At 44.0% G+C, this 12,095-nt stretch overlaps 1 protein-coding gene across 10 annotated transcripts in view; it reads right to left on the bottom strand.

Moving 5' to 3' along the window:
• The window catches only part of PRKCE (protein kinase C epsilon), a 493,249-nt gene that overhangs the window by 53,201 nt on the left and 427,953 nt on the right, over positions 1-12,095 (bottom strand). The gene's annotated exons all lie outside the window — the stretch shown is intronic.

Genomic DNA, 12,095 nt, shown 5'->3' with positions numbered 1-12,095 from the left:
ACACCTACAGCTCTACGTTATACTAATCATACTCTGTGCTTTAGGACACAAGCACTGCATTACCTATATGCTTTATTACATATACATAATAAAGTATACAGTGTTATTCACATAGAGACAAATGAATATTTGTAGACACAGATACATAGAGAGATGCTGGGAGCTACGTGTTGCCTGCATATATAGGATGAAGTATATATGTAATAAAGTAGTTAACATGCTGTGTGACAATGAGTCAATGTATAACTCTCACGTATTAATGATACTCGGTACTTTGTTGCGTGTATCATATGGTATGTAATAAACTAATATATATAATAAATTATATACAGGCAATCGATATATAGTAATGATAAGTATATATGCTATAGAGAGATATGGGGAGTTATACATTACATATATATACACACACACACACACTCAAAATATACAGGTAATAAAACATATGTAATATAAGTATATATATAATATATATAATAAACATCTAGTATGATTAATATATGCAATACTTGGCATAACTATTTGTACTCTATTTATATTTATATAATTCATATATATTTATATAGGATACATGTGTATATAGTGTATAGTTTACATAAAATCACTACATTTAAGTGACTTCTTAGATTATATTTGGTGTTCAGTTAGTCTCTTTCCCATTTTGCAATTTATTCCTACCTACTCATTTATGCTAACAGAGATGGAAACAACCATTACTCTTGAGGCCTTAGGAGTATATAAATGCAAAATCTGTCATCTTATGAAGCAAGAAAAAAATTCACTCTTGTCATGCGCGAACAGCTCCAAATGGAGGTTAATTAAACAAATGCGAATTTCCTAATCTGCTGAAGACTTAAGTTAAATAGTTTTGATTGCCAGAGATTAGCTGTTAAGATATATATATATCCCAATCATACCTGCTCTTTTTCAAAACATAAATGTTCTGATTTAATGGAAAATCACTGCAGGGCACAAGTATCAACTATAAAACAATTAAAATCATAAATCCAAATGGCAGCGGTTTCCAGTGAGTTTTACAACATTAAGCAAAGCCGCTGCCAATCTGAAAAGCTGTGCCCCGGGCCCTGCAGGTGAGCTGGCTGGAGCTGGCTGAGACTGGCACAGGTAGCTTCCGTGAGAACCCAAGCCTGGCTGGGGTCTGTGGGACAGCGGGATCATCGGCCCCGGGCTCAGAAGGTCCAGGGGCTGAGGCTGCCCACAGGTTTGTAGCCAGCCTCTTTCCTCTCATAGAGAAAAACATTCATTTGTGCATTCAGATATTACAGAGCAACTGCCCTGTGGCAGGTACCATCCCGGCATGTCCCTGCCTCATGGAGCTAACATTCGAGCATGGAAAGAGACTTTAGCGAATGTAACAATAAATAATGTGTGAAGGAATGCAAGTGCTGGGAATGTTTCAGCTGGGATTAACTCTGGTCCATGTCTTATCTCTTGTCCGTGAAGCGACGCGTATTGAGCATCTTCTAAACGCCTAGCCTTTGTGAGATGACTTAACACGAGACAAAATTCCCACACGTGGCCTTTGTCACTCGCAGGTGAACCCGGGAGAAAGCCACCTGCTCAATGACGGTATCTGCTGAGTATTAACTCATGCACCTCGTGCGGGTGATCTCATTGAAGTTGTCCCCAGATTCTCTGGAATGGGTACCACCATCCTCCCATTTCATAGATGACGAAACTGAGGCCTGGAGTGGGGAAATACCTTGCCTAGAAGCCCACTGCTAGCATGGGGGTGGGGACCAGGATTTTCACCCCCATGAGCTCCTAACCACACCCGGGGGGGTTATCTAAACTGGGTGGTGGAGACCATTGGCATTGGGAGAATTCATGAGCAGCTGCAAAGAAGGGCCCCTATCTGCTGCATTGTCCATATTCTCCCCTGGCTCCGGGGCTGGGAGTAGTCAGTACATACTGACAGCTGGGTCATTCTCTGGAGTCCCACTTCAGGGTCACTCCAATTTCTAGCCCAAAAGGGTGTTAGGTGTGGTCGTCCAGCCCTAACTTCTCAATAATGGCATTTCATTGTCTTGTCAGACTTATTTTTTTTTTTAATGTTTTTTTATTTATTTCTAGGAGAGAGAGAGAGAGACAGCGTGAGCAGGGGAGGGCCAGAGAGAGAGGGAGTCACAGACTGAAACAGGCTCCAGGCTCTGAGCTGGCAGTCAGCACAGAGCCCGACGCGGGGCTCGAACCCACAAACCACGGGATCATGACCTAAGCGAAAGTCGGACGCTTAACCAACTAAGCCACCCAGGCACCCCTTGTCAGACTTATTTTTAATAGTCACCCAAAGATCTAGATTTGGGGCCTCTAGAAAACTGGCTAAAGATCAAAGGCATAAGGATTGGGAGACATTTACCAAAACAGGGACTATTCATGATCCCCCTTAAGGATTAATAAGGCGAAACTGCCTGAGACGGAGCAGGGAACTGGGGCAGCTCACAGACATGAGTTTGAAGATTACTCTGGTTCTGACTTAACGATTAACAATATGTGAATACAGTGACGTAATCTCACTGAGCCTTAGGTGTCTCACCTGTAAAATGGGGATAACAATTACTCATTTCAAAGGCTTACTGTGACACTTAAATAATATGTAAAAATTTATCAAAGTTCCTGGCACAGAGTGGGTGCTTGATAAAAACTAGTTCCAATTCTCCTTCATGAGCAATTTCCAAACCTAATCATTGAAACCAGTTATTTCTTACTCCTCTCTCACCTACAAAATAAATGACTGTCTGCCGCATAGATTTGAATGTCTGGCTTGTGTGTGTGTGGTTTTGAATGTCTGGTCTGCCTGTGTGCGTGTACGTGTGTGTTTTGACTGACCACATTACACCCAAAGGGAGCAGCGCAAATGGTCAACAACAACCAGAGAGGGAAACCAGAATGAAGAAACAGAACTCGAATTACAGAGTGGTAACTGTACCCCTGTTGCTTAGACTTTATCTCCCACCATAGCTGACTTTGTGGGTGGGTGAGAACCTACCCCTAACCCCCCTTCAACCCTGCCGTCCCGCGTGTGAGTTGTGGAAGGACATGGGACACAAAGGCTTGTCAGTTTGGTACTCCTGGGACTTTTGAGGCAGAGGCACAAAGGGGAAGGGACTGAGCTGACCAGGCTGTGGTTTCCTATGGTCACCTCTGCGAGGCATGGCTCTGTCCAGCCCCTTTGATCCCTGCTCATTTCTGATTTTCCAGCTTGCCCATTGTATCTGTGACCTGCCCCCCTGCTGTCCAGCAAATTCCCTTTTTATGCAAATTAGCTGGAGCTCTGCTTAGCACGAAGACCCCCAACGAGGCCCCCAGGCCCAGGCCAATCTAAAAACCCCTCAACTCACCAGTGGTAGGTAGCAAGCGGCTTGTGATGACAGCCACTCAGTCTCAAAGGGTTATAAACTTGGAAGTATCTCAGGAGCCGGACCAGTGTGCTCTGAGAGTGGAGAGAACTTGCTGGTCCTCACACATTCACAAGGACCTGCAGATCGCCTACCATGTGCACAGAACTGATTGAGAACAGAGACGGCTGCTGGGAAAAGCAGTCAAGTTCAGCAGAGCAAGCAATACTAAATACAGTACCTCTCCATACTCTAAGAGAAGCCCGGAATGAGTGGCAGCCAGTCAGTGTGTGTTGACATGACCTGAACATCCAGAAGCTGAGAGGTTAGGATCAGATGCTGGCTTAGGGTTCAAGCTCTCTCTCTTTCGTTCTCTCTTTCAAAATAGTCTATACAGCTGTTTCTACACCAACTCCAAAATGAGAGAAAACATTAAGCACACTATTAAAACCCAGAGGTACCATCGCGCGTGGGACACTGCATTAAGAAGCTTGTAAGGAGGGAACTGTCGAGATGAGCCCTAGGTGTTATACGTAAGTGATGAACCGCTGCATTATACTCCTGAAACCGTTGTTACGCTATAGGTCGACTCACTTGGATTTAAATAAAATTTTTTAAAAAGGTGGTTCTAAGAATCCAGGGCTTTAGCGGTACGGGAAGGAAATATCAATGGCAAATGTTTCAGGGCGAGGATCAGTGATTTTTAGCAGGACAGACCCGGCAGCTAAATAAAGAGTCAAAGCTGAAGCATAGGGCTAACTGGGAGGGCCTCAAGCCTTGCCCTTTCCATACTTTGCCCCTCAACTCTTGGGCTAAGGGTCTGGAGGCCTAAAATAGCATCGGCTGCCTCTAGGTGTTACATAAAGCTTGGCAATACTACCCATATTGCAAGGGAGCTCACTGAGAGGTCTATTATGGCCGAGCCTTTTACTTCAGGAAAGTAAAAGTCAGAGAAGTGTCTCCACTCTCTGGAGCCTCTCCTCCTCTCACCTGGTCTTCTGCAGCCGTCTGCTCTGCTGGCCTCTGCTAGGATAATACGGCAGGTATTATCCTTGGGTGTGAACACTCCAGAAAACAGGAAAGATTCACATTTGTCAAACTGTGACCACAGGCCAGGGTCTGTAGGGAGACCCAAGAATACTAAGAGGGTTTCTACTGGAAAAAACTTTTAACCTGGCATGAAAATGGGAGTATATGATTTCTGTATCAATACATGCCAAATAAGAGGTGTAAATATTAAGGCTTCTGCAGAAACCACTCTCTGCCTGTAACACTCTTTCTCTCTCTTCTCTGGCCAACTCCCATCACTTACTTCCTGCAGGAAGCTCTCGGGGGCTCCCCCAGTTAGGTTCCGTCCCCCTCCTAAGGGGCCCCAAGGCGTCTGGATCTCCCCTGGCATAGTATTCAGGACACAGAATCTGATGCCTATTTATTTGTCTGCTTTGCAAACTAGGCACAGAGAAGGCTGAAGGCATCACACTGAGTTCACCACTTTCTCCCTGCCCAGGACCTTGCACGGGGCCTGAGATGCGGCAGACACTTAAAAAAAAAAATCTGTTGGTTGACTAAGAATGAACACGGGTACTAAGAAGAGATTCAGAGGGCTGAAAGGGGTCAACTTCCAAGACGGTAGGCGCTTTGGAGTATTGACTAAAGAAAGATCCATGAAATCGTTTTCTTCTGGAAACTTGGTGTTGCCCGTGCCACAGCTCAGATGCCACACTGAAAATACAACCCTGCCTGAACCCACCGTACAAGAACCAACCTGTTGGGCGATTAGTGCCCTGGCTTGGCAACAGTGTCCCGCTGCTTACGTCTGCCATGCTATTTGCACAGATTAGCTTCCTTAAATAATTTTTAATCATTCAAAGCAGGTACTTCACTCAGACACAATGAAGACACGTACAACTTGATTTTGATTCACACTCCATTTTGTTATGGCAGTAATCATGTATGGACTGGACTTTGGTTTTCATGCTTATTTAATCCTAATGTGAATTACGAATGACTCACTGCCACAGGCTGAACATTTGTTTTTCTCAGTGGATCCTTACTTACATACCTACTAAGGGTCCCTGCACTGTTAATGTCGTGTGTGTGTGTCCACATTTATTAGCGTGTGTGAGCCTAAGAGAAAGGGATTATCGAAGACATTAAAAAGTAGAAAAAGTTCACCAGTTAGTTGTAACTGACTAGATGAAGGCAATGACCAATTCATTTCCCTCCTGATGACATAGAGTTAGTTAACCATATTCAGGGAGCTGACTTTCCTTCTCCCTTCCTCCCTTTAAGCCCTGCATGGCAACAGCCAACCCTCAGCCCAATATGCCAATTTCAGAAAAGGTTCCTTTGTTCCAGATAAACTGATTCCCATCAATTCAAACTTTTATTTTGAACTCAGTCACTGTTACCCAAAGTGTCCCCTCAAAGTCATTACCTTGTTCATTTAATGACTGGCTCCAAAGAACTTTCTAGAAGAGCACAGTATACCAGAACTAAACAGTTCTCTTTGATGGATGAACTAGGGAACTGCCCATCAGTTTATTTCCCCTAATATTCTTCCAAAGACATTTTTCCTAATATTTAGAAACATGTCAAGGCAAATTGACTAAATTCCAATTTTTCTAAAGTTTCTATATGTCTATAGGGCTAAAGTGTGGCAGTGAGGAACTGGAGATATTACTAGACTATTGGGCAATTAGTGGCTGAAGTGGGCAAGACACCTTTGCAACTAATTACCAAAATGTTGTATTTGTGCCCTAGTGGCAGAGTCCAAGACACCCCTTGTTTCAGAAAAGATTTAACTATGTGTAAATGACTTAAGACCCACCATGTTTCCCAATTAAGTGGAGGCTGCTAGTGGGGAAATACTGTGGACTGTTTAGGGCCACCTGACATTATATATAAACATGCAGCTCAATCTTCCTTGTCACTCACAGCACTGACCGTAAAGAGCTTTGCTAGATGTTGAAGATCAGAGAGGCCTAAGGACTGGTTCCCGGTCCTTAAAAGAGTTTGTAGTATGCCAAAGTCAGGTCAACCAGTGAAGTTTTGGGAACAAAGAATATGATCTCTTTCCTCTACCCAGAAGCTCTAACATAGACACAGAGCCATGGATTTACATGGTCATTTTTAACATAAACAGGAATTCCCAGTTGGTGAATGAACAGAGGGCAGTGTCAAGGGTACTGATACGTTTCATAGAGGAGGGGGGACCTGATTATATTAATATCAGCTTATTAGGTTAGTATTTAAAAAGAAATTCTTTCTAGATGGTTGTCTGTTCCTATTCCTTATGACATCACGGGAGGCAAATATACCCTATGTTAGAATAAGAACTTAGCCACTGTTTGACACTAATCTCTTCATTTACAAGCAAACATTTTATTTACTATTTTCTTCTATGTTTTTATTTATTTTTGAGAGAAAGAGCGTGAGCAGGGGAGAGGTGGAGAGAGAGGGAGACACAGAATCCGAAGCAGGCTCCAGGTACTGATCTGTCTGCACAGAGCCTGACGCAGGGCTTGAACTCATGAACCACAAGATCATGACCTGAGCCGAGGTCGAATGCTTAACTGACTGAGCCACCCAGGCGCCCCCACAAGTAAACATTTTAAAATAGCTTTTCAAACTAGCAGGAGGTCTTGGTGAAATCGCTCGACCACTGTCAGTTGCTTGAACTCAGCAGTGCCTTGGGTTTGCTTCCCCTTTGGATCGCTATGTGCCTCCTAAACATTCACTTTCTTCATTTATTGTTGGCAACTTGATTTCTTTGTGCTTGGGAAGGTGCTGAACCTTATCACCAAACACCAAAGAGGGTGGAAGGAGGAATAAGATGCAATATGACCTTAAACCCAGTACATTTGTTTTTGATCCGTGTGATCCAGCGCCCTTAAGGATTCTAAGAGTAAACAGGTGAAACCGTTCATTCCTCCGATAAAAGTAATACCTTGTTTTGTGTAGTGCCTTTGACGCTTCCCCCAAATTCCTTTATCCTCATGTTTCATTGAGCCTCATTTCAGTCTCCTACTTCTCAGTAACTGTCCTACAATTGAGGCAATAGTGTAAGACCTTAATATGTGTGACTTGCTTATCTTTTTACTCTGAGTTTCCTTTTAGCAGTGTGTAGACCGAAAAAAAAATAAGGTTTGGGGGAGGCTCAAATGTTTTCCTTTCTAAGGCTCTTCCTTTCCTTGTAGTAGTACATTTTTGCTAGTGAACTTGAGTAAACTTTCTTCTTAAAAACTGAACATAGCACCTCAAAGTGAGGTTTCAGAAACCATGGCCAAAAAAAAAAAAAAAAAAGAAACCATGGCCACTGGGCAGCAAATATTGCCGCAATGACCGATGGCAAGGAACTCTGGTAGAGGTTTCTAGAATCTTTCCTCAAGCTCTACTAGGAAGGGCTGAAGTCAATTTTATAGAAAAATAATCTGGTGTCAGTGTGCCTGGGTGTCTCAGTCGGTTAAGCGTCCGACTTTAGCTTAGGTCATGATCTCACAGATTGTGGGTTCGAGCCCCATGTCAGGTTCTGTGCTGACAGCTCAGAGCCTGGAGCCTGCTTCAGATTCTGTGTCTCCCTCTCTCTCTGCCCTCCCCTGCTCACATTCTGTCTCTCTCTGTCCTCCTCTGCTCACATTCTGTCTCTCTCTCTCTCTCTCAAAAATAAACATTAAAAAAAATTTAAAAAAGAAAAAGAATCTGGCTTTGCTTGGACGCTTCTATGTATAATGGAGGCAAGTAAAGGAAACAGGCTCCAGTGCCCGAGCCAGGCTCCAGTGTGGCCCCCCACATCCTGGCTACGGGATCTTTTTGCTTCAAGTTACAACCCAAGTCTCAGTTTCATCATCTGTAAAAACAGATAATACTGTCTACCTCCCAGGCTGTGTTTGAAGGGTTAAATGAGAGAACATATGGAAAACCCCTACTGCCAGGCACAATTTAACCCCCTGCAAATTGTTAATAATTTCCAAAGTGAGGGAGCTTCATGTATCAACCCAGACCCAGGCAAGGTCAGAGGGATACAATGAGGGCTCATTGTGATATTCCACCACTAAGGAATTCCACCTCTTATTTATAAAGATTAAGTGATGTCATTTAGCTAAAGAATGCCCTAAAAAGAACTAATAGGCCAAGTTGTTTCTACCATTTAGGAAAGGGGAATAAAAGTGAAACAAGACCAAACCCAAGAAATGCTGGGGGTTTTTTTTTCCTCCTTCACAAAAAGAGACCTGAATGTAAAACTTACTTATGATCAGAATGGTGGCTTCCTCCCAGAGGGTGGGGTGGCTATGACTGAAGGGTTGTAGGAGAGGCTGTGGGTGCTAGAAATAGTCTGTATCTTGATCTGGGTTACATGGATGTATATTCATATAAAAGTTTATTAACATATAGGAACTGTGTACTTTACTGTAAGCTTATTATATCTCAGTAAGAGGAAAGAAGGAAGGAAGGGAGAAAAGGGGAAAGGGAGGGAAGGGAAAGGGAAGGGAAGGGAGGGGAGGGGAGGGGAGGGGGGAAGAGGAGGGAAAAAGGAGGAAAGAAGGGATAGAGAAAGAAGAGAAAAACCCAGGGAGCAGACATAAATACTTTCTCCCTTAGTCTGCCTTTGCTCCATTTCAGTTACCCACAAACCCAGTTCCAGAGAGGACTGTTCAGTGAGTGAGCCAATTATATAGACACTGACAAATGTCACTTTTGGTATATATTTAGGTGTATGCAGCCATGGGGGTATGTGTTCAGAGATGGCATGGGGGTCTGTTTTCAAAACAAACGTACCTACTGACCTGCTGAAACTGGTGAACCTGGCTACCAACCCAGAACTTCCCGTCAACGAATTGGTCCACGTTTTCTAGCCAATCCATGCCCTGCACTGCGCTAGGTCCTGTAACTTCCCCTTGGGCACCTACGCCATCTCAGAGCCCACCGTGCTATACTGCACGGACCGGGCAGGTATCTGCAGGCACCGACCACGGGCATCAAAGACCAGGAGTAAAGGCGCTTGGCGCCCTGGATTCAGAACAGAACCAGGAGACTTCTCTCAGGGTGCAGGGCAGGGCCCATCTCAGGGCTCCAGGGACGGAGCAGACTGATCTCATGCCATAAAACGTTCAAGGCAGTCTGGTCCCAGGAGGCCATAAACAATACGGAGTCACTGAGGTAGAAATGAAAATTGTCTACCAGTGTATTCTTAATCCTTTTAATCCCAAGAACACCAAACCATTACTGGCATAAACCTTCTCATAAAAAGATTAAAGGGTGGGGTGTTGTTAAGGTGCTCTGGTTAGATCGGGTTATGATGGTAAAATGACTTTAAAACCTTTGTTTTGATTGGAGCAAATCTGATCTAGAGAGAAGTGGTTTTGGTTTGTGAGTAAGCCAGCAAGAGCAATTCCGAAGGATACTGCCTCATGTTCATTTTAACCACCCGTTAGGGCCAACTGCGGTAAGGAAACCCACAATAATACATCAATAAGAAGAGAGGATCATATTTAGACTATTCAAGAGGAGAGGATCATGTTTAGACTATTCCAGTTTTTATGGTATGGATAAATATCTTTCTCAACATGTACAGAAAAAAAATCTGGTTTTTCAAACATGAGTGGTATTCTTTAGGAAAAAAGTTCAATGAGATCTCAGAGGTTATGCTGTAGACTCTTGGGAGAATGGAGGAAAGGAAATGAAATGACAAATGGAAATCTCTCCCCTATGCCTTCCACTACCTTCAAAAGGGCTTAAAAAAGCCTTCAGCATCTCGATCTGATTTCTTCAAGGTCTGAAAACCTTGCATTTCTGGCTGTGCTTCTCCTAAGGTGCACACACCTTACGAGGGCCAAGCAAGGGTCCTGTTAACTCCCAACCTCTCCAAGCCATGAGAGCTGCTTGAGCAGGGAACTCTAGAGCCAGGGCAGAGACTTTCGGCCTCGGCAGCCCTGGCAGGTTGGTCGGTAATGCACTGCAAACTGTACAGCAATACCCTTGGCTTCCATCCACTGGATGCCAGCAGCAGCCCCCTCTCAGATGTGACAACCGAAAATGTCTCCAGCCATTGCTCATTGTCCACTGGGGGCAAAATCATCCCCAGCTGAGAATGTCAGAGGACCATCAAGAATCACCCGGTCCAACCTCATCAGAGAGCTGGAGCAGCTATGGACAAATACAAGCTCCTGAACCTGAGTTCTGCGCTTTTCCCCCTGAAACAGTGCTATTGCTTGAGAACCAAATTCTGTCTTATTCCCTGAGCTCCGTGCTGGGGAGCTGAGTTCCCCGAGTCTATTGTGCAGAGTGATCACACTTCTGGGAGCCTGAGGAACAAAGGAGCCTCATGGCTCTACAGGCCCAGTGCATCATCTCTGGTGGTGCCCAAGGGACCACCTATCTGCAAACTTCCAGGGCACCCACTCACTAAAAGCCAAGAGAATCCAACTGATTCCCAGGTGGCATTTTAAAAGACAAATTAAAACTACAACTTCTATCCAAATCCCAGCACCAGGAATTGAGAACCCTAAAGCCAAAAGTAAGATATGATAGATGAAGGTCATTAACAGTCTGGGTGGATGTTTCTTGCTAGCTGCTGGTTGGTGAGAATCTAGCTCTCTGTGTTGGAACATTGTATGTCTCTTAGTCCACTGGTTCAGAAGATCTCTTTGTAGGGGTGTCTTCCCTTGTTAAGAGGTGATGGTATCTGAGAAAAGAAGTTTCTGGAAATGGTCCTGCCTCGTCCAGCCCTAATACACAGCACATTGCAAAATGAGGCCCTTTGCTAAAAACCAAATTCCTCCTGAACAGCCTAGAGGGACCAGCAATTGAAGGAATTCAGAAAACATGAGCCCCCAGGGCTAACAGACCACATTTAGAACCACTGGAATATATTTTGTACTTAAAGGAATTTTATTTATGATAAGAATTTGAATGTCTTCTTGCCTCCTCCCCACCTCTTATTTATAAAGATTAAGTGATGTCATTTAGCTCAAGAATGCCCTAAAAAGAACTAATAGGCCAAGTTGTTTCTACCATTTAGGAAAGGGGAAAAAAAGCGAAACAAGACCAAACCCAAGAAATGCTGGGTTTTTTTTTTCCTCCTTCACAAAAATAACAGAAGGAAAGCTGCTACTGTAATCAGCAGTGATTGCAGGCATTTCCTGTATTTTTATATCGAGCTGGTTGTTTTTTTTCCATTACATACCCAGTGAACTCCAGTTAGGTCAAGACGAGAGAAAAACAGTACTAATTATGCTTCCAAACCCACAAATCTGCCTACTTAGCTCGGCTAATTTGTGTTGACTCCATGGTTGCCAGGAACCAGTGGAAAGAAAAATCTTCATAAGCCATCGGCTCCCTCTCCAGGAGCCAAGGCCCTCGATATCCCCTGCCTCTCCATCCTACTTAGTTTCTGACATCCCAAGAACATGCTTTTGCTCTACATGTTTCAGGCTGAGATTCATTCAAGTTGCTCAGATGAAAGGGTCTTGGGCCAGGATCTACTTTCTCAGGAGCTCCCAGGCTCCCTGAGTCGGTGTTCCAGGCATGCTTTTGGACAGTTAATTCTTAAAGCTCCAAGTCCCATTGTTACTCTCACCCATCACTAGGGATCTTTGTCCTTATGTTTTATCCCCAAGAAGGTCGTCTTCCTTATGCCTCACCTTCCATCTCTTTGGCTTTAAGTCCATTCTGCCTCCTGTGTCTTCCATGGTTACAAGGGAGCGTTAGAAGCCTCCTCCTTGAAGTCAGTTACTA

Source organism: Hyaena hyaena, unplaced genomic scaffold (assembly GCF_003009895.1).
Source record: "Hyaena hyaena isolate Hyena2069 unplaced genomic scaffold, ASM300989v1 scaffold_1147, whole genome shotgun sequence".
NCBI lineage: Eukaryota > Metazoa > Chordata > Mammalia > Carnivora > Hyaenidae > Hyaena > Hyaena hyaena.
This window is presented reverse-complemented; position numbering and strand designations above follow the sequence as displayed.